This window comes from Electrona antarctica (genome assembly GCF_951216825.1).
Source record: "Electrona antarctica genome assembly, chromosome: 19".
Classification (NCBI taxonomy): domain Eukaryota; kingdom Metazoa; phylum Chordata; class Actinopteri; order Myctophiformes; family Myctophidae; genus Electrona; species Electrona antarctica.
Genome location: NC_136800.1, coordinates 13,329,948 through 13,353,827, shown reverse-complemented (window position 1 = coordinate 13,353,827; position 23,880 = coordinate 13,329,948).

Below are 23,880 nucleotides of genomic sequence, written 5' to 3'. Positions count from 1 at the left end.
ACTGAGCTGGTAAAACATCAATAACTGCCAGCAAACAAATTGGTGCTGTGGGAACCAACACACGGGCATCGATCACGGCCATGTCCCACACTAACATACGTGGATGTACTCAAGAATTGTGCAGGAGCGCAAAGTACTGAACTGGGATGATTGGAAGCGACGATGGAGGGCTTGTCTGAGGACAACCTAGAGAGAGAATTTATAGATACTTGATAGGATGCAATATATTATGGTGCAATAGTTAGGCATTTTCACTGCTTTGATTGGGGTTGATTTGTAAATGAACACAGCATATGAATGGATAAATGATATCATGCAATAACAATAATACGGAATGAATAGATCATTGATATGGGGTACGCTACACAGTATGTGGTGTTTATTATGGAGTCTGTCAGCTGGCCTATACTGCAGTACTTTTGCAGAAGCAACCGATCTGTGTTAGGGGTGGCAGGTTCAGTTAATTCATGCTGATTTTACAATACTGAGCTATTTAGAACACCTTCCCTTGACAAAATAAATCATCAGCTATTTTCTGGAGAGTGTGGACAAAACAGAACGTGCACAACCTTGGTCCTAGCTCCGACAACAGAACTGCAACCTTTGGTCTCCACATGCCTTGCCTCCATTATCACTGCCCACACATGGTGCCAGGAATTATTAAGACAATACGTTACTACTTAAGACAACCTTTTTGCTGTGGTGATAATATACTGGTACTACTGTATGTTTCTTAGCCTTTCAGATTGTCAATTGCACAACCAAAGTATGAACATTTTGCTTGTTATCTTGGACCATTTCACCCTTGTTATCCTCCCAATTACGAGCATACTGGGTGTGGGATAGACAGCAGGGTCATTCGCCCTATGATTCAGGGCTATAGTGTGTGAGAACGTGTACGTCACCAAGAGGGGGGCGGCGTCTGAAAAGCTTGGGACGGCCCTCTCGTGGGCATTCAATTCTAGCCCACATCACTCAGAATAGAGTGACGGTGGTATGTATTTGTAAATATTAAGCTCGTTCTTGGCGACAACATAGTGAACCAACACCAGGGTGGATAGAAAGCACGTCGGGCCCAAATACATTACAAGGACAAGGAAAATGTTGTGAACAAACACGGCTGTGCTTAGATACTTTGTTGAACATTATGTCTCTGCGCCCGTGCGCCGATCCAAGCCATTCTACGTCTTTTTGTAAACTCGTCAATCTGGGTTCCTTGATGCTGTCTCCATGCTGGAAAGCTGAACATCTAATTCCGTTTTCTGGCTCATTTCCTCGACGTGACCTGCTGTGGCACTTATTTACTGAGCAAGTCTGCACCATTGTGAGGTCAATTTAAAAAAAGAACGTATACAAGCACACGGATAGTCGCTCAATGTAAACAAACCAGACAAGCCAGCAAGTATGGCGGCCGCTACCACGTGACACATATGTTGACACCCCCTCCAGGAGATTTTGGTACACCCTATAGAGCGTCGCAGTCCCGCCCCCTACCATGGACCAGGAAATGAATCCCAATGCATTTTTCCCATAGACATTTCAAAAAGTATTTATTTAAAGACGGTTATGCCGCGGACATAGCGACAAAGCTAACTCGAGTCGTGACAACTCATGACAACACAAACAATATTTTGGACCAAACAAATAATTACAAAGAAGAAAAACAACAAAGAAAGTGTTGTAACCTGCCGTTTTTTTCTTCTTTCTAATTATTTGTTCGGCCCAAAAAATTGTGTTTGTCATGATTTGTCACGACTCGAGTTGGCTTTGTCCGCGGCGTAAACGTCTTTAAATAAAAACTTTCTGAAATATCTATGAGGAAAATGAACGGAGAATCATTTCCTGGTCCATGGTAGGGGGCGGGACTGCGACGCTCTATAGGCTTGGGGCTGGGGTTTGAGGGAACATATGGCTGAGGAGGGATCATATACACTCCCTATAGTCACAGGACGTTACTTACCAGACATGTCAATGAATGTTCAGATTCATTTTGCATTGTAGTTAACAAACACACGTCATGCTACAAGGTTAAATCAACAGTGAACAGGAAGCTATGCATTTCGGGACCCGAGAGTGGAAACAGGGGACACGTCAGAGGAAACTTTCAGGTATCCTGTTGCAGGATACCTGAAACATAACCTGAACGTTTCATTCAAATCAAACACTAAAACTAACTAACTAACCATGCAGCCATTCCAGTTCTGCAATTTTCAAAATATTTGTATATATTTAAAAACTTGAAATGAGACATTCTGCATAATGACTATACCTTAAGTACATTTTGATGCCAATACTTTGGTACCTTTACTCAAGTGCATTTAGAATTCTGCACTACTTCTAACAGAGTATTTCTATATTGCAGCATTTACTTAAGTAAAACATTTGATTACTTTTTTTCCACCACTGTGCACATGTGAGATGAAGGAAACACCTGCACTTTCACAGGAACGAGCCTGCGGTCTGTCTGCTCACTCACACTGCTGCACCTCTCCGCTCACCTCTTAACTGAAATTTAATGAGGGCAGGTATAGAGACCTTTTCACGGCAGACATTTTGACAGCTAAACACAGCTGAAGGTAATGACATTAATTGTGGGCGTGTTTCGTTTAGGTGATTCTGTATGGCAGCATGGACAGCTCCTGCAAAATTAACTTCACCTGCTGGCAGTATACAGTTGGGTGCCACCGATATTGTCCCTTATCATTTGACCCATTTAGGCCTGACCTCAAAATTTTAAAAAATCCTTCTAAATCCTCCAGTTTTCTGAAATAAATATTTTCACGATTTTTCAAAAATAGCAGACCTACAAGCTCGTAGCGCGCCACTCGGTGGCGCGCTATGAGCTTGTAGATCTGCTATTTTTCAATAGCTAAATTATAATGTTTAAAACACCAAAAGGGGTTCCCGGCCAAAATGGGTTAACTGTCCTTTTGCGCAGATCACGCAAACCTCAGCAAAAAGAAAAGGACAATATCGATGGCCTCCAACTGTACAACTAAATGAAACAAAGCCTTCAGTAGCGATGCCCGTCAGAATGTCTATGAAAAGGGTCCATTACACCCCATATGGCACGATCCAAAACAATGAGCTGAAAAATGGTACACATTTTTCTGTTTTCTGTCTGTTAAGAGATTTGAACAAAGCAAGTTGCTGATCTTTTTCCAGGTGGATTTCAAAATGCACAAATCATAATGCCATTTGTATGACTTTCTATGACAATGACGTCCAAATGGTTGGGCAAAGAACACGGAATGTTTGGAGTGCTACTTGCTGATGTCTCTCAGAGGACACATTCTCTGACTCAAACGGTTTAGTCACTAAAGCGTGCCACTAAACTTTAGTGCATACATTATATAGGTAAATGGTGCATTTATAGAGCGCTTTTATCCAAAGCGCTTTATATAGACGCACGCACGCACGCACGCACGCACGCACGCACGCACACACACACACACACACACACACACACACACACACACACACACACACACACACACACACACACACACACACACACACACACACACACACACACACACACACACACACACACACACACACACACACACACACACACACACACACACACGGCGGAGGAAACCATGCAAGGCACCAACCTGCACATCAAACCGCATGCAGACATTATATTATTACATTATGCGGAGTAAACCCGCTGAGCTTTCAGAGGGAATGCCCCTTGTCCTCTGCTGCAGTGCCACTCCCCTGTGTAGTTTGACATAGATCATTAGGTATTATGGTTCCATGCAATTAATTTAAATTGAATCATGATACTTGAATACATTTCATTAAACATGAAGTGGGATGGACATTTGACAATTTGCTTAGTATCACTACCATGTTGGTAACACTTGCTATGCATCCCACGTTTATTATGAACACACACATAAGATATTATAATCTTCTCATAAACATGTATAATTATAGTAAAATAAATTAGTATTGTTATCATCATTTGGAATGAACACCCATAGGCTTAAATTTCCTCCATGGCGGAAGGCCATGGGCATACTGTAGTCTAAACTACAGTATGTCAATTTATAATCCAGAGCGATTTACAATCAATCTTAATCCAGAGTGATTTACAGTAAGCAAGAGCAACACCTGGAAATCAGAAACATACATAATGCTCATCAAGGATCATAAGCAAGGTAAGAGACTAACATCCGTCTAACAGTAGAATATTTGTACAATGAATATATACAACTATACACTAGAGTGCTATGTCTACATAAAATGCTATCTAAATGACATAAGTTTAGCCGTTGCATACGACTGTAAGGTTGTTGAGGCTAGTGCAAGTGCTACAGTCTCACAACAGTGTTGCTTGCTGAAAATAGGAGGCAAGCGACACTGACATGACAACTGCGTAGGTGAACTGAGACGCGTGCAACAGAAAGTTTTGGACCAACCTAAAACACTCCCTATACTATACACCAAGTTTCTGAAGCCGTGTTTCACACAATATGTGAACAACAACTCTTGACATTGCTGGCTATGGCTCCAGCCCACGTAAACACACACACACACACACACACACACACACACACACACACACACACACACACACACACACACACACACACACACACACACACACACACACACACACACACACACACACACACACACACACACACACACACACACACCAAATGGTTATTTTAATTTTTTGGCTTGATATGAGTCACTGCAGCTTATGAGGTGCGTAGTTGTGTACTGAAACAGAACAAGATTAATTAACCTTTGAAAGTGTTTTCGTAGGTGAGAAACAAACTTCCCAATAATGTGGTGCCAGAAGACGCACGCAGGCACACGCCCACGCCCACACACACACACACACACACACACACACACACACTCTAAAATGCTCTCTTATGCAGCTATTTTACTCTCAAAATTATTGCACACTTCAATATTTGTACACTGCTTTGGAAATATGTTAGATGGTTTAGGCATATACAGTTTGTCCGAGTAATTTTAGATGTCCTCCAGTAGATTCATGCAATTTTTAAGATTTTAAGTTTGTGATTTCAGATATTTGACAAGTCTGTCTGTCTGTCTGTCTGTCTGTCTATCTGTGTGTGTGTGTGTGTGTGTGTGTGTGTGTGTGTGTGTGTGTGTGTGTGTGTGTGTGTGTGTGTGTGTGTGTGTGTGTGTGTGTGTGTGTGTGACTGTTTGTGTGTGTGCATGGTCAGCAGTCGGTTCAAAGGCCTGCCTGAGGGACATGACAGAGGTTAAAGGGGAAATCCACCCAAATCCGCAATTCTCACACAGTGTTCCGCGCTGACCCGGCTAACACTATCCCTGTGTGACACACGCACGCACGCACGCACGCACGCACGCACGCACGCACGCACGCACGCACGCACGCACGCACGCACGCACACACACTCATATTTCCAATGGGCTTTTGATTGAATGGGAACGTTTAATGTGATCTGACTTCAAAAGGGCATTTCAGCAACAATCCATCTGAAGTGTTTTAGTGTGAGCTTCAGAATTAATTCTCATCTGAAATAAAAAGTCAAATTCATTAGGCAATTATTTAGCTTGCAGCCCTTTGGGCATACAGTTATTGAGCTAATGTCAACTATATGAGCTATTCCACATTTGATCAAACATTTGTGTGTGTGTTATAGGTTATAGGCTACATGTGTATTAAAAGGTATCAAAGGTCGCCCATAATCCATCTCGCCCTTGTTTGTTTCTGCTGACCTCACGCCTACCACTCCATGCTGCGGTTCTTGTATTCTTTATTTTGTTTTACTCGTTTGGTATTGGTGTATTTGTGTCAAGCTGCTTTGTCAAATGGGACGTCTGTGTGTGTACGGTGTGTGTGTGCGTGCGTGCGTGCGTGCGTGCGTGCGTGTGTATTTGTGTGTGTGTCAGTATGTGTGTGTGTGTGTGTGAGAGAGAGTGAGTTAGAGATTGTGCCCAAAGGAAATGGGCAGTGCATGACAAATGCATGGAGCTTTTGTCCACTGGACCCTTTTTTTTTGGAGGAGGCGGCTTTGAAGACATGGCCCCTGTCAAGACCTATCGCTTCTCATGCACACACACACACACACACACACACACACGCTCACACAATATGACCTTGCTGTCATCCTGTTTTTGAAAGCATAGAGGTCGGCGACATTCCAACAAAGAGAGTGTGTTGTGTGTTTGAACAAGCCTTTGATTTGGTCAGTGAGACTTTTCCACAGGAAAACATTTAATTTGTTAAGATTGAATACAATTGTAAATATTAAATGCAGGAAATTAAAATAATCTGGTAAAAAATAAAGCAGTGGGAGAACATCCATGCACCCTGGCAAACTTAAAGGGACACTTCACCCTTTTTGCTAAATAATATATGTTAATGACGTTTAGAAGACTTAGAACACTTTCCTGGGGTCTTTATGTAATATGTGGTTTTAGATATTTTAAATTTTAGCAGTGAGCCCAGTGTCTCTGATGTCATTGACACTGGGCTCACTTCCTTCCTGGACTACAATTCCCATAATGCTTTGGTGCACTGCTCCTCCTTGTGGATAGGGGGAGGGCTGTCTTAATGAGACAACATGTAGTCCAGGAAGTAAGTGAGCCCAGTGTCCATGACATCAGAGACACTGGGCTCACTGCTAAAATCTAAAATCACAAATTATACACATAAAGACCCCCAGGAAAGTGTTCTAAATCTTCTAAACGTCATTAACATGTATTTTTTTTGCAAAAAGGGTGAAGTTTCCCTTTAAGCAATCCAAAGCAATTTGAATGTGATACATTGTCAAAGGACATTTGGAGTCCAATATTATAACAAGTACGGTCAATACAGTATGTACAATTAGCAACTTGCTCCTCATACACAGTCAGTAGTTACAGTATAACTGTTCTTCTAATTTTAAGTAATTCAAATTAATGTAAATTCCTGATATTGGACCTTATCTTTTGATCTACCGTTAAAGATAAACATTCAGCATGAACGAACACGCACGCACGCACGCACGCACGCACGCACGCACGCACGCACGCACGCACGCACGCACGCACGCACGCACGCACGCACGCACGCACGCACGCACGCACGCACGCACGCACGCACGCACGCACGCACGCACGCACGCACGCACGCACGCACGCACACACACACACACACACACACACACACACACACACACACACACACACACACACACACACACACACACACACACACACACACACACACACACACACACACACACACACACACACACACACACACACACACACACACTTTATCACCCTAACGACAGATATGTTTACCTTTCCACTTCCCTGCTGTACATCCATCCACGGCAGCGATAAAAGCACTTTGTAAACGTCTCCTGCCGTGGTACAGTACACACCGTATAGAATCCTATACTCCGTGGTACAGTACACACAGTATAGAATCCAGAGTCTTTATTTATCTTTGAGAGTGCAGTGTTCACTGTGGTTCAATTTGCACACTCTCAGAGTCCAATTATCATTCCATATTTTACAGTGCATTAGTGCAGTGATGCCAGCTAGGTGAGCTAAGAATTCTCCTTCAGTCACTAAAACTAGTGCAAGACCGAGATAGAGAGAGAGAGAGAGAGAGAGAGAGAGAGAGAGAGAGAGAGAGAGAGAGAGAGAGAGAGAGAGAGAACTGAAAACATAATCACTTAAACCCATATTCTTAGTAAAACAGAACTGAGTTACAATTGCACTTTTTTCAGTTTAGAGTCTATAGTATAGATTCTATACAGCGGACAGAAGTTAGAATCAAGAACTGTGTCAGTGATTGGCTGCATTCTAGTCCATCTTCCGGTTGACAAAACAGTGAACATTGCCATGAATCAACGAGTTTATCAGGGCACAGTAGCTACAGGGCGCGCATCCACAGACACATTTTGTGAATGTCGTACTCATATTGTCTGCAGCAACTTACAAGGCAAATAAACAGTGTCATCACTTTTTCCATGTGAAATTATGTTAATTTAAAGTGCCTAACCATCTCTCTTCCAACCTTTCTCTCCATTTTATTGTATTTCTCTCTATCCATTCATCTACTGCAGCAGTGGTTCTCAACCTTTTCTGGATCGGGGACAACATGAACGTCTTGAAAGTGTAATTGTGGCCCACCCATCTGAACACTTGCTTCGCATTGTCAACGAATCTTTGTTTTAATGATCGATCGTGTTTCACCTTAGATCAATTGGACTATACCGTAGAATACATTAAGTTCTTATTTACTTAGATTGTTATTTTCATAACAATCTTAGTGTTTTGCCAAAATATGTGGCCCACTTGCAATAATTAAGGTCACAGGCCCCGGCCTACATGGTTGAGAATATCTGACCTACTGTATCCCTCTCTAGCTCCCTGTCTCTCTCCTCTCCTGTCATGATATAAGTATTCAGTTCACGCTGTGAGATCACTTGACTCACTACTTGTCCGATCTGAAACCATGTAATACTGTACCGCAGCAGTGTGTGCGACGCGCGTGTGTGTGTGTGTGTGTGTAAGAACACACCTCAAAAACTACAGGGTGTTGCTTGTTCACATGAATGTAGTCTAAGCTCCAGTGTCACAACATAGGTCCATGAGTCACGCACGCACGCACGCACGCACGCACGCACGCACGCACGCAGCGTGCCATCCTGTCTTGGCTGTGGAGTGTCAAACACCTCGGTGGGAAGCCACAATCACCTTCTCCTTTGCCAAGACAACATCATGGAGATAATGATGACTGAGTTCAGACACACACACACACACACACACACACACACACACACACACACACACACACACACACACACACACACACACACACACACACACACACACACACACACACACACACACACACACACACACACACACACACACACACACACACACACACACACACACGCCGCAGGCAAGCACATACAGTACATTACACAGTGACAAATGTTCACCCAAGCATCCACGTGTGGTGCATTCAAAATTGCATGTGCCAAAAAAAAAATTACCCCCTCACAAAATTGACAGGTGCCCACGCACAAAGACATTCAATCAGACGCACCACACGTGACACGCCAAACAGGCCAGGTCTAGCAATGCACTGGAACAGCAGGGGCAGTTGTGCAGGCCGCAATCTGCCAGTGTTTACTTGGACGGGGTCTTCTGGGGGATGAGTTCTGCCAGCCAGCGCACAGCTCTAGTATAGACACCTGCTATTCATTATGATGCTTTCCAACGACTGACCTTGACTGGCTGTGGTTCAATCTGTGGATATGTTCCCCCCCAGGCAGTGGTGGGAAAAGTATAGTCAAACGATTTACTTAAGTAAATGTATCAATACTGCAATATACTGTAGAAATACTCAAGTGAAAGTCCAGAATTCAAAATGTAGGCCTACTTGAGTAAAAGTACAAAAGTTTTGTCATCAAAATGTACGTAAAGTACCAAAAGTAAAAGTACTCATTATACGTAATGTCCAATTTCAAGTTTTCTAATGTATACAAATCTTTTGAAAATAACCGATCTACAAACTCACATTGTTATCTTGTACATAGGCCCAAATGTACCGTATAGCTGAAGCGCTTAGTGTATGTTTTGAAATAAATAAATAAAGGTCCAATATTTGCCTCTGAGATCTCGTGGATTAGAATTACGTAAAAGTACTGGAAATTGGAAATACTCAAGTACAAATACCGTTACTTCCCACAACTGCCTCCAGGTCAGTAGAACTTAGCCTGGCTAATAAGCCAGACTCAAATCACACTGTCATGTGGTATTTCCAGACTCAAATCACACTGTCGTGTGGTATTTGAGTCTGGAGATGCTGTCTGTCAATCTTGTTTCCCGGGGGGCGGGTTCAAATAATTTATCTTTGACGCAATTGGTTAGACCTACAGTCAGTCAGAGGAGACAAGTAGGAAGTGGCCTTTATTTATTTATTTTTGCAACAGCGTTACAGTGTGCTCCTTGGATATACCATCTCCGCACGGCGATGTATTAAAGAAGTACGTGTTGTAAACTGAATGGTTAAATCCCTGCTTATTAATTACCATGTTTAGAATGAATCATATATCAAGCCTGATGGTTTATATTGTAGGCTAATGTAGTGTAGCTATACATGTCATGATGATGGCACATTCGTAGCCGTCACTATTTATTTTCATATAATATTATGATATTATGCAAACTTGATTTTCGTGGTCACCAAAAGAGACTCTTGCTCATAATGTGTTAATGTGCGAAGCGTGTGTTTTTCTGTTGTTGTGAACACTGTTCTGCTTTCATAACCTCACAACCATGGGAACTACCGTAATATAAATACTATAAATCAGGCTTACGTGGCTCTAAATGGCTAACGTTCAAATTAAATGTAAAAATGTCTACAAACTAGGAGTGCAAGTAGCTGTATAATACGACAAACTAGTGTACAAAACGTAACCGAATGGACCCTTAAAGGACCATAACTAAACAATAGATGTATATATACTGTATATAGATACCTTTATTATCCTGCGGGGGGAAATCAGTAAATACAATAGATTAAGCTTTAAAGGCTATTCTGAATCACGTGGATGTGCTGTAGAGAGCTAGGAATCTGGTCAATATATGAAAATGGCCTTGTGCTGCTTTTGCTATTTGTTTTCAACTTTTACATATATTCAGCAGTAATGTTCATCTTTTCAATTAAAACTCATGAATGTCAATTGTCATCTTTATTAATACATTCAGACAATACAGGTAATACCTCACATGTAAATATCTCACATGTAATTAATTAGCAATGTATTTGTGACAAAGTACATTGCTTTAGGAAACAAGGGGCATTGGTCTTTTTCATCTTTTTGCAGATTATGAAAGTACTCACAGAATGTAAGCTTTCAAATGATGAGTCGTTCATTGAAATCAGAAAATATTTGAAAAAGATATGCTTGTTTGAATGTTGACCTCTAACCATCCATCGGAGTAAAATGCTCTCAGAGTTAAGTTTTTCACACTACTGACAGTCAGGTAAAGTGTGAAGTGTGAACTGGATGAATTGTTAAGATTATTTTTTCAAGATTATTTTATTGCCATGTCAACAAGGTTGATAGGAATTTGTCTCAGTGACATTCATTGCAGTAACGGGGGATGAGACAACAAATGAACTACACAGCTGCAGCCATTATTTCGGCGCTGCTCTCAGCTTACTTGCATCAGAAAAATTAAGAAAAGAAGAAAAAGAAGGATGGGGGGGGGGGGGGGCAGAGTTGGGGGGGGGGGGTGTTGACAGAGAGGGAGGGGGGAGGGAGAATACAGGGAGAGAGGTGAGTATAGACAGGGAGGGAGAGAGAAAAGTAATGCGACCGCCCACTTCAAGAGTCAAGTAAGAAGTTAAAGATGGAGTGCCACGATTTTTTTCCACCCTAAAACATGATCATCAGGTATTATTTTAATATAAGGAGGAAGAACTCTTTCCAAAAAGTGTACAGTATTTGTTAAAATCATGCTTTTATGTGGACACGCCCACCAGTTCATTAAGTATGCCTGGTTTGCCTGGTGGGTGGTGATGGGTGGTGATCCACCTGAACTGAAGCCGCACCCACAGCTGTAGTTGTATGATAAAGGGGGAGGGGTTAGGGGAGGGGCTGATATTGTGATGTCACTATATTACTGTTTATTTCATTGGCCCGTTTGACTGTCAAGGGTTCAGCCTCCAGGAAGAAACCCTAAATCAGTGATGTAAATAGGTTTTCAATGTAATGGGTCCCGGGATGCACAGGTGGTCATTCGAATGAGTCCCAAAAAATTCTTATGAGTCCCAAAAAAAATGTGAAGTGAGTGGTGCAACTCCGTGAGGGGGTTCGTGGGGGGGGGGGGTTCCAGACCCCCAGGAATGCGGGCCGGTTCCGGCGTGCCGCGCCGCGTCCGAAACGGTTGAGAAATGAGTTACCGTATGGTGGTCCCTCTACTGTACCCTCTACTGTACTGTACTGTCACTGTAATGTATTGGCACCCCCCGAAAGCATCATATATACAGTTAATACGTGCGTGTGTGTTTGTGTGTGCGTTAGGTTGCGCACAGATGGTGAAAAACAACCATGCTATTTTTGTGCTCATACCCAGACACCCAGACACCCACATAGCTGCGTAAGGGAGTGGTTGCACCACTCAAAAATAATAATAAAACATTTATTTTTTATTAAAAAAATATATATATTAAAATATCAAATAGGCCTATACAGTATATGTTTTTATGTAGGCTAGTAGTATTAGCAAGCACAACTCAGTAAGAAATACTAATAGTGGGCAACAGTGGCTTTAACATACCAATCAAAAGTTGTTTGCAGTTGCAATTATTGTACTTAGCCAAAATGCAAATAGGCTTGCCATTGTGGATGTAAAATAATTTCTTTGGAAAATTGGAACTTAGAAGTCACTTGAGTCCCTGTCTACAGGGAAGAATGCCCTGCCCTACACAGTACACATGCATACACACAAGACAAGAGACAAAAGAGAAGCGTTTATACAGCTGCCATTAATAGTGCCGTTGATTGCCAAGTCAAGTCAAGTCAGGGACCAGGGTCAGGGTCAACGAGGCTCGTTAACCAGCTGATTCATATTTGCGTTGAAAGCGCATCCACCGCATAGAGTATATAGGGGATCCACCGAGCTCAAAGCATGTTGGAGTGACAAGCTAGCGGAGCAACACACTAAAATCGGTCGTGGATTTATTTTGGCCGGTCAATTTGAGATGAAAAGGTTAGTACTAGCAGACCTGTATATGTATAACGATCAATATTATTCCAGAGTGGTCCAAGAAATACGTTTAAGACGATCGAGGGCTCATCATGTCGTGTCTCTCTCTCTCTCTGTGTGTGTGTGTGCCTAAATACAAAGTTAATACACCATTGCACATAAAAACGACTCCAGGGTGTCTAATGAAGTACTGTCACCTCATAGACACATGAAAAACTGGAAAAATACAAAAAATATGGCACTCCATCTTTAACTCTTGGTGGTGAAACCTGAGAACAATAGCCACACATCAGCCTATCGAAACTGCAGATGTAAATGTTGGCTTTAATATGTTAATTGTGTCACCAGGAAATAATAGAATGTACTCAATGTAGCGTCATTTTAGGGAAATGGAATTGAATAATGTAGACCTGGCTATTGTAAAGTCAAATATTGTGAATAGAATCGATGTTATCACAGTGCAAGTGTCTTGGTTTACATGTGTGTGTGTGTGAGATGGACCAAACAGTCAACAGAGAACATATTTTTGAGCATTGGTTGAATTCTCCAATCCAATGGTTTGTGGCCGTTGTTGAACTCGAAACCTGGTAAATACTGTAGCCTTGGGTGCTGCGGGTAAGCAGAATCTCCTGACAGTGATTTACAAACCCAGTTTTGTTCTGAGTTCCTCTGAGAGCGGCCGCCAGCCACGGTATTATAAAGAAGCTTGGAATGCACAAATGTGTTATTTTAGAAAAGGTATGTCTATTAGAGTGTCCTGTTTATGCAATTGTTTTGTTCCTTGTAGATAAGATATATTTTCTAACTTGTCTATGTACGGAGGCTGTGGGAGGAGCAGGGCGCAGCCATGTTTGTGAAAAGAACTACAGTCTCAAGCCTTGAACGTCACTGTACCAAAGCCCGCCCATATTTGCATTCCGTGTCCCGATTGGCCTCACCAGTTCTCTGGTGTAGAAACTGGGCGTACAATTGAGCCTCTCCAGACCGTAATCCGCCGGCAGGCAATTTTGTTTTTGCCAACGGCTGATTCGGTCTGGCTTATTAGCCAGGCTAAGTAGAACTAGCAATAGCATCTTGTATAAATCAACTACAAGGTGAGGTACTTTGTGTGTGTGTGTGTGTGTGTGTGTGTGTGTGTGTGTGTGTGTGTGTGTGTGTGTGTGTGTGTGCCCTCTAACGTCCACCTCTTTACGGGTCACACATTTGTGTAGCACTGGATCTCCTTTCAAGTTCTCATTCGTTTATGGGCTAAGAGTCTGATTTTTGTTTTGTGCAAAATTCACCATCATCCCCCTCTCACAGAGCAATATCTATATACTTCTATCACAGCCAGGTATAGTTATACAGTACAGAGTACAGCCCCAAGGTTATGAAGTTCAACACCACTTTAGTGTGTGCACGCACGCTCAAACCTTTGGAGAGAAATATTGGTTGAGCTTTCGCTGATGCCCATAAAGGCCTACACATGGCCTGGTGCTATTCCAGTCTAATCCAAGGACCACTCTCGGTACACATCCCCAGACTCAGCCACAAAGGGTCCGTCGGCAGATCATCAATCTCTCTGAAGCACACACATGAACATTTCAGCTCGATCACTACACAGCACAAATACTGAGTGTTCATTTTACTCTGAAAAATGTGCCTGTAAGGGTTCATTTACAACCCCCTCAGGATCCTGCTGTGTAAACATCTCCTGTAGAACATGAACTCAGGCTTTGTTGAATAAATGGGAGAGAGACTTTGTACTGCCGTACTGTTTTCAAACGCCTAATAAAGTATTCAATCAATAAATCAATGTTTCATTTCACTTGATTGTAGTAATGCAGCGATATTGATGCTCCAGAAAATCATTTAACACGTGTACCCTGCACAGACAGACAGTTTTGCTCCTGGCTCTCTCAAGCCATCCTCTCTGTTCGACCAATGCAGCGGGGTCACATTGAGACATGCACCACCATTGTAAGGCATGATAGGAACAATTATCTCTGCTTCCAACCTTTTCCCTTCATTTGTTAATTTACTAACAGGAACCTACTGCGGTCTCTTTGGCTGACATTGGGGCTCCAATAATTGGTGTATACTGTCACTGGCCTTCCTGTTAGAGAGAAAATCAGAGCTATTTTGCTAGCTTTGCAACCTTTCATTGAAATTAATTAACAACCATGTTCTGGGGGCGAACACGTGGTGAAAAGATATCTACAAGCCCATAATGTTTCGCAACGTGACATGCATGTTTTGTAGATCAGCTATTTTTGGCTGAAAGATTTGGTGTGGAGGAGAGAATAGAGCCCTGGTGGTAGTAGGGGTAAGGTGTTAGATACTTTACTTACTATGCCAAACTAGCCACGCACCATTTTAAACAGAACTCAATGCATTTGTTCCTATTGCTCAGTCAGCAGTGCACTCATACTGTAGTATACTGTGCATTAGGTGTTTTTCAGCGAATTACGCGGATCAATCTATAACTGATTAAAGTAGGCTCTACTGGAGCCTACTGGCTCGGAAGTGAAATTACTGCCGCCGGTTAAGACTGAGATGAGGTTAGGGGACTAACGTGGCCGGTATAGGCTGCAGTGCCTACTGTTGGACATGATAGAGCCTGTTGGACATGATGTTTGGACAACAAACTAAAACATAGTCTCGCCCACGCCTTTGGCCAGGCGGAGACAATAATAATAATAATATATTATAAGGGCAACAAAGGCCAGATTATCAACATCAAGAGAAAAGAAAGAAAAGGGTTATTTCCAGTTCCACATTATCGGGTGATGATCTACAAAATGTAACAATATTATGCATTTTGTGCATCACAGCTGGAACTTTAGCACTCTCATTTAAAAAAGGTTATGTTATGTATGTATGTACTCAATATCAACATGGCATGAGATAATTGGTTTTGGATTCTAAGTTGAATATAGTCAACAAACAAGGTGCTCTTCAAGTCAAGGGTTATAGACATAATTATGCAAAGAGAAGAAAAGTCAAAGGTGCTCAGAGTTTTGGTGAAACAAAAGTTAATTACACACTCCTGTCAAACACGCCATGATTGACTACTGTAATAGACTATAACTGTTGTGATAAAGTGTCTTTGCCTTTTCTTCTCTTTGCAACTGTTTTGAAGCTTTTCGACAATTCTTCAAGATCTATTTTGTGACAATAAGTGTCACATGGGGCGTACAGTACCACATCACAAACGTGGACTTCTACAGGGACCAACCACGGGTCACAGACAAGGTTAGAGGGAGAAGGATGAGGCTGGCTGGGCACTGCGTCAGGCACCTATAACTGGAGGCTGGCTGGTCACTGTGTCAGGCATCTATAACTGGAGCCAACCCAGGGCACAGTAAGGAGAGGAAAGAGGCGCACCGCCTACTTAGATACACCATATGCCTCTATATGGGCGTGTCAGTCAGATCAGTGGTTCTGGAGCAGCATGTGTCTCCACAGTAAGCTGAATTATAAAATTATAAAAAAAAGTTTCTAGGTGAAAGTAATTTTTTGACGTGCAATAAAGCTGCCATTGAGCCCCATTATAAATGTCTCAAATTTGAAAGCACTATATTGCTAAAACTATGAAACATTTCAAAGATTTCTTTTCAGGCAAACATGTCCACCGTAAGATTAACCTAAATAGGTTTGAATGGGGTTTCTAGGTGTAAGTATGTAGGACTAGTAGCATGCCAAAGTTTGTGCTATTGCCATTGAGAATGCATTGGGCGTTTAAGTTAAATAACTCCGAAACTACAAATCATTTCAAAGTAAAAAGTTCCAGCATGTGTCTCCACAGTAAGCTGAATTATACAAAGTTTGAATGGAGTTTCTAGGTGAAAGTGCTTTTTTGACTTGCCAATATCTGCCATTGAGCCCCATTGTGAATTTCTCAAATTTGAAAGCCCTATATTTCTAAAACTATGAAACATTTCAACGATTTATTTTCAGGCAAACACTTCTTTTTTCAGTGGGTAGATCTTGTTGAGCTGGTCATTTTGAAAGTAGATCTCACGTCATAAATGTGTGGGCACCCCTGTTCTGGACAATCACTGCCTGTCTGACTGACTCTGACTCTGCTCTCTCTCTCTCTCTCTCTCTCTCTCTCTCTCTCTCTCTCTCTCTCTCTCTCTCTCTCTCTCTCTCTCTCTCTCTCTCTCTCTCTCTCTCTCTCTCTCTCTCTCTCTCTCTCTCTCTCTCTCTCTCTCTCTCTCTCTCTCTCTCTCTCTCTCTCTCTCTCTCTCTCTCTCTCTCTCTCTCTCTCTCTCTCTCTCTCTCTCTCTCTCTCTCTCTCCCTCCTAGGGTCACTCATAGATGAGTGTGAAATTCATCATCCAAACCAATAGAAATAGACTTTCTACAAATTCAGCACCAAACTCCACGGCTTCAGACAGCACTCAAAACTAAGAATCATACAAGGACAAGGGAAAAATGTATGACAACCTGCCATATATTGATACTTTGATAATCACAGAGTGTCTTTTCTGGGACACCGATGCGCGCTGCAGTGCCTAGATCTGAACACACCCTATAGGTTTTGAAAAGACCCCATCCAAGCTGCCTCTGATTGGCCGGCCGAACGTCCCCGTCTGTGACGCACACAGAAGCTTGCCTTCCTTGAAATGGTGCCCGAGATACAGACGCTCCAGAGAGCTTTTTATGTTTATGAGGAGGAAGGCCATACCTGAGGAGAGAATGCACACACGGCAGACGTTAACAGTACTGTATCAAAACAACAAACACACAACATTCAAGCGTGTATGTGTTGTTTTTATTTATTCATAAATTATGTATAACTGGACATTTAATTCTTTTAAAATGTTCTCTCCAATTTAACGCATTTAGACCCGAGGTCAATTCTAAAACGCCTTCTAAATGCTGACATAAGCTTTCTGAAAAACCTTAGATTTTTTATTTTATTTTTTATATTTATAGTATATAATTATATTATACTGTATAGCAACAGCTATGTAGGTTGGCATTACACGCTACAAATATTCAATATGGTGGCACATTGCAGGCAGTTCCTTTTTTCTTGAGGACCTCCTTGAAAACGAGTTTCTGCAACTCAAGGGGCTTATCCTCAAGTGAAATTCCAAATAAATAAAAAAAATAACTCTGTGGTGGCAGGTAAGATGGATACCGTGACATTTACTCTGACAACACTCAGGCTGTACTTGAGACAGAACAAACATCGAGTCAGCCCCAGCTTCTTTTTTTCCCCAGGTGGTGAGATATCAGACTCCTTCTCTGCTCAGCCTAATAAGCCGGCTCTCCGTAAGACGTCTATAGTAGAGGAAGGGCAACAAAGGACAGGTAGAGTGATACATGGAGAGTTGACGAACGGAACAACGAACCGAGAGAGACACAAAGGACAAGGAGAAGACAAATACGTCGAAGGTAAAGCCGACATGTGATCGAAAGGAAGGCATGATGACAGGGTTGAGAGCAAAGACATGATGAGGGGGCATCACAGCAGAGAGGAGGAGGAGAGAGAGGAGTCAGACTGTCAGAGGACATAAAACATGTGTCATTCATTGCCTCAAATGAACCCACGCCCAAACCTTAGTGGGTTCACAGGATTTCGCTTCTAAGAAAACGTAGAGATGCCTTCAGTGGCCGATGGCCGGTAAAATCCGGTTTAAATTTAATTGAAATGTATTATTGAACTCTGAGCCTGTCAAAATTGTAGAGAAGCTCTGCAGGTCACAACTTAAGTGAACCGCTGTCTCAACAACACAATGCCAGCTTTGGAGTGCTGGAAATGTATAATAAACAATTGTTATAAGGAGAACGTGTGGGATGATTTTGAGATTAAATGCTTGCCGAAAAAAACATATTTTCAACCGAACCTTAGTGAAAAGCTGGAGGCTACTGTACATTTGGCATTCTTCATGTTAAAGCAATCACAAACAAACCACTTCACTGCATTCATACAGTATAATATAACTATTCAATCATGTTATATTTTTTAACCTTATGAGCAAAAGGTGCACGGCACACCATGCAGTCTTTGTGAGGTACGTGCATGCAGCCAACTGGAAAAATACTAATAATGAAAAGATGTATAGCCACACACACGTAGCTGCCAACGCCAAAACGTTAAATGAACAATAAAACCTTTGCCATTGTCAGCGTGTGCGGCGATACATTCTTTCATTAATACTTTTAACCTTAGCCACAATGCAGTTTGCTTATACTTTGTTGTCTGTGAATGAACAGCAGATGAACAACGTAATATACAGTAAGCACAGTTTGCCAGTAAATGATAAGTGATGTGCATGAGCAGGGGACGATCGCACGCACGCACACACACACGCGCACGCACACGCGCGCACACACACACACACACACACACACACACACACACACACACACACACACACACACACACACACACACACACACACACACACACACACACACACACACACACACACACACACAGCCAATTAAGTGTCAAGGGCAAAATCATATACTGTAAGTTCAAGTTGTCACCACTGTGTGTGGGTGCGCGCGCGTACGTGCGTGCGTGGGTCTTCATCCTTTTCCCATTGCTATGATTCAAAGCACTCAGATCTTTAATTTTCTTTATCACATCTTTGCCATGTACAGTACTAGCTGGGAGCAGACAAGTCTGCCGTGCCCTGGCTTGTAGTACATCTTAAACTAAAAAAAATAAATGTGATCTCAAAGTAATGTATCAAACAGAATACTACTTTTGATATAAGAAATATGCCCTAATTAATACATTTTCTTCCCCACTAATACCAGCAAGGTGCCCTGAGGACAAGAAGCGAGGTGAGGCGAGGTCGCACTGAAACAACAGATCTGGGAATGTATATGGACTTTTTTTCTTTTGCCGTTTTCGGGCCGGGTAGGGCATAAAATGTTTGCTAATTACTAAGGCCAGACGGGGTCTCGGGCCAGCCCAGTTAGGGCCGAGGTAGGGCCGGGCCTCGGGCCAGCCCAGTTAGGGCCGAGGTAGGGCCGGGCCTCGGGCCAGCCCAGTTAGGGCCGAGGTAGGGCCGGGCCTCGGGCCAGCCCAGTTAGGGCCGAGGTAGGGCCGGGCCTCGGGCCAGCCCAGTTAGGGCCGAGGTAGGGCCGGGCCGAGGTCCAGCCCAGTTAGGGCCGAGGTACGGCCGGGCCTCGGGCCAGCCCAGTTAGGGCCGAGGTAGGGCCGGGCCTCGGGCCAGCCCAGTTAGGGCCGAGGTAGGGCCTTAATTTTCGGGCCTGTTGAGAACTCTAGTTTTCGCCGGCTGCGGTTGCGCTAATAACTTTGGGGCAGGCCCGTCTAGAGTTTGAATGGACACGTATCAGTCAAAAGATAGACATCGAAGAGGAAGGACAGGTGGGGAACACAATTATGTCACAATTGCCCCGATAAAATCCCATATCCTAGCTAGAAACATATACTTCAAAATATTTTTGAGCATGTGCAGAGGACGTCTCATCATTCTATCTTGTTTCTGATTGGAGTTACTTTTGCAGCCGGTCTCCCTGGACGGCTCACCCCTTAAAGAGGCACCACGGCGTAAAAATGAATAAATATCAAGTCCAGTTCAGTTCTCCATTATTCCAGAGGGGAGACCCTGACCCAGTCAGCGCTGTTGTTAAATCATATCACCTGGTTGTATAAGGTCCGTCTTTCGTACAATTCTTGTGCTACTTCAAGGTCAATCCCTGCCCAGCAAGCACGGTCAGGACCTGGACCAATTAGTGACGTCTCGATTGGGGCCAGATCAAGTCAAACCAAGACTAGTCACATCAGGCCCAGAATATCACCTGATTGCAACCAACATCAATTTTAAACACTAAGACGTCCCTGGATGAATGTTGTGTTTTTGTCACATTCCTTTATGATGAATGAAGAATAAAGAAAACAGAGAAAATGCTTTGAACGCATGAACTTTTAATTAAATAAGCGGCCAATTAACAGCAACATTATATGAAAATATCTGTTCATAAACTCCCACACAACTCTCTTGTCTTGTATCCACTCACACACGCTCATTAATTAATTCCAAACTTTTCTATTTCAAACTCCAAGATAATCATTGCACGCACGAATGAGGAACACAATTTGATGTTCCTTGTTCCTTTTCATACACAGAGAGGCTCCTACAGAGGAGGTGTATATGCAGAAACTGTGTTTTCACCCGTGTCTGTTTGTTTGTCTGTTCGGGGCCAATCTGAGAACCCATCGTCAAAAAATAAAAGGAAAAACAGCGCCCTCTTTCCCTTTGAATTGGTCTAGTCAACAGTCAGTCTCGGGAGACTATAGTTCTGGGCTAATCTCTCAAACTGCTGGACCACTCTGCATCACATTTCTTGTGCACACAGCAGCCGGTAGGCACCTCCACACATCTTATTTCACATGCATAAAACATTTTCTTTCACTCTGAATTCCAGCAGGCCAGTCCAGATGCATTTCTACTCTGTCGGAGTCAGAGGAACTGACAGGTAGTTCAGTTTCTTCCTGGTGCAGTTACAGTGTACCCGTTACCATGGAAACCTTCATAAACACACCAGACTCCAGAACCTGTCATTGAATCCAAACAGTCATCACCTAGCCCTCTCTTTTTTAATTCCTCTGTATGTTACCGCTATAGAAAGAAACCCCTCGTCTCCACTCTGCCTCCAAGTAACCGCGTCCTCTCTGCATACTGTAGGCTATATCTCTAAGGTTCCCCATGTTTACATGTATTTTCGTAAATCAATGCCATACTTTGTCATACCAGTTTTCAAAAGTACTGAAAATAGCAGATCTACAAGAGAAAAAAGGACCCTGCACGCAGAAAAGTGAACCCACTCAACACTAGCCATTTGTATGTGTATTTGTACCGTAATGTGTATGTGCCTAGACAGAGAGGAAAGGGAAATGAGACGAAGACGAAGGCCACAACCACTATTTTCTATTGTTTAATAATTAAATGTATTCTTGAACAGAGCACTACATGTGTGTGCGTGTGTGTGTGTGTGTGTGTGTGTGTGTGTGTGTGTGTGTGTGTGTGTGTGTGTGTGTGTGTGTGTGTGTGTGTGTGTGTGTGTGCGCGGCTGTGCGCACGTATATGTGTGCGTATGTGTGTGTGTAGAGCACAAGCACAAGAGGGGGACAACTTGTTGATGCGTATAACATTACGATGCATTTGTGTGAGCAATATGTTTGCATGATCAGAAATGTGACGCTTGTGATTCCAGAAGTTGAATCTCTTGCGACACAATCAGCTGGCATCAGCTGACCTGCAAAAAGAGATTCAGGTATATCTGCTATTTTTGAAGATTAAAATCTGACACAGATGCGTTCTCGGTTTTAATGGGTTGAATCTATCATTGTGTTGTTTTATTAGAAGAGTATATCATTTTACAACATTGTTTCTCTATTTTCCAATACACATGTACTGTGTACGTATCAGACACAGAGTTGTGGTGGGATCCAGAGTTTGTGGTGGTGGGTGTCTTTGTGTGTGCCGGCTGTGTCGCTGTCTTGACTCTGTGTGCCAGCGTGAGCAGTGGCAGGCTAATAGCGCGCAACAGCAAATGAACACAGGGTGTGCGGCATCCATGTTTGATGTGACAACCACTGTCAGAGCTCATCAGGCTACTGCCATGTGCACACACACACACACACACACACACACATACAGACATACAGACATGTTCAAAAGAGAGCACACGCACGCGCGCTCGCTCCTGTGCACGCACATATACAAGCACATGGTGTGTACACAGTTGCGCTGTACACAAACGAGAGCCTAATATTACACACAAGGGTGCACGCACACTGACACGCACAAGCCTAGTATACTATCAGGCATAGTATGTACACATACAAGCCTAGTATATACAATGCATACACAGAAATCACTATTGCAGGCAAATGCATGCATGCAGACAGACATGCACAAATAAATACATTAAAGCTTTGTTCCACTATATGGTGGCATGGACACAGAACAGGACAGACAAGGTCTTATAAGAATGACTTCCAATAAGGGATGCATATACAATTAATCGGTATAGCATAATCGGAATCGGCCATAAAAATGCCATATCAGTATTGGAACGGTCTCAAAATAATACAGATTATTTAATCACACCAGCAAAAAATTATAAAAATGAAAAAAACGTATACATTTCATTTGTGTACTCATCTCATTCAGACACTTGGAAAAGAGTATAATGTTATTTATTGATTGATTGAATACTTTATTAACATGCTTTGGGCCAACCCCTATGGCCTAGGCTGGTTTCCATTGTGGTCCTCTGTATAATATCGGAATCGGTCAGAATCGGTATCGGCATGATGCAAATAATCGGAGATCGGATATAGGTCATAATTGTGCACCCCTACTTCCAATGTCTACACTAGTACACACACACACACACACACACACACACACACACACACACACACACACACACACACACACACACACACACACACACACACACACACACACACACACACACACACACACACACACACACAGAGTTTGTTTTGTGTCCAACACGGGGAAGGTTACCATGGTTATGTCTGTATCCACTAAAGATGACTCTAGGGCATGCTAGAGGCAATTTCATATACACTCTTCCATGATTTTGGAACTCAGTTCTTGGCAGTGAAATGGTCAAATGTTTTTCTTTCTTTTTGTTCGTATTTATCATCTGTGTTCTCCACACAATGAATAATTAATGTGGGCGTGCATGCTTGCTTGCGTGCCTGCGTGCGTGGCATGCGTGTGTGGCGTGCGTGGCATGCGTGCGCGTGGTGTAAATACAGTGTCTTTGTTCTTCATGTATTGAACTTCCATGTAATGTTGCACCAAGACAAGTTCCTGAAACAAGCCTTTATTCAACACCAGCCTCTAGGATGTACAGGTTTATTTATTAAATAGATTAGCCAAGGCCTTGGCGACCGCTAATCTTAAGGTCAGTTCATTAACATGCGCACACATCACATAAGCAGGACTTAGGGGCCATGTCCAGTTTTTTTGTATGTTGTGGATGTGTGTGTATGTTTTTCATTGTTTGCAACGGGATCACAGCTTTTTTTGGAAACTCCAGCTAGCCTGACAAGGTGCTGAACATTTGTTTATAGTGCTCACATGTTCATGTGTGGTGTTTTTTATCTGCTTGGATGGA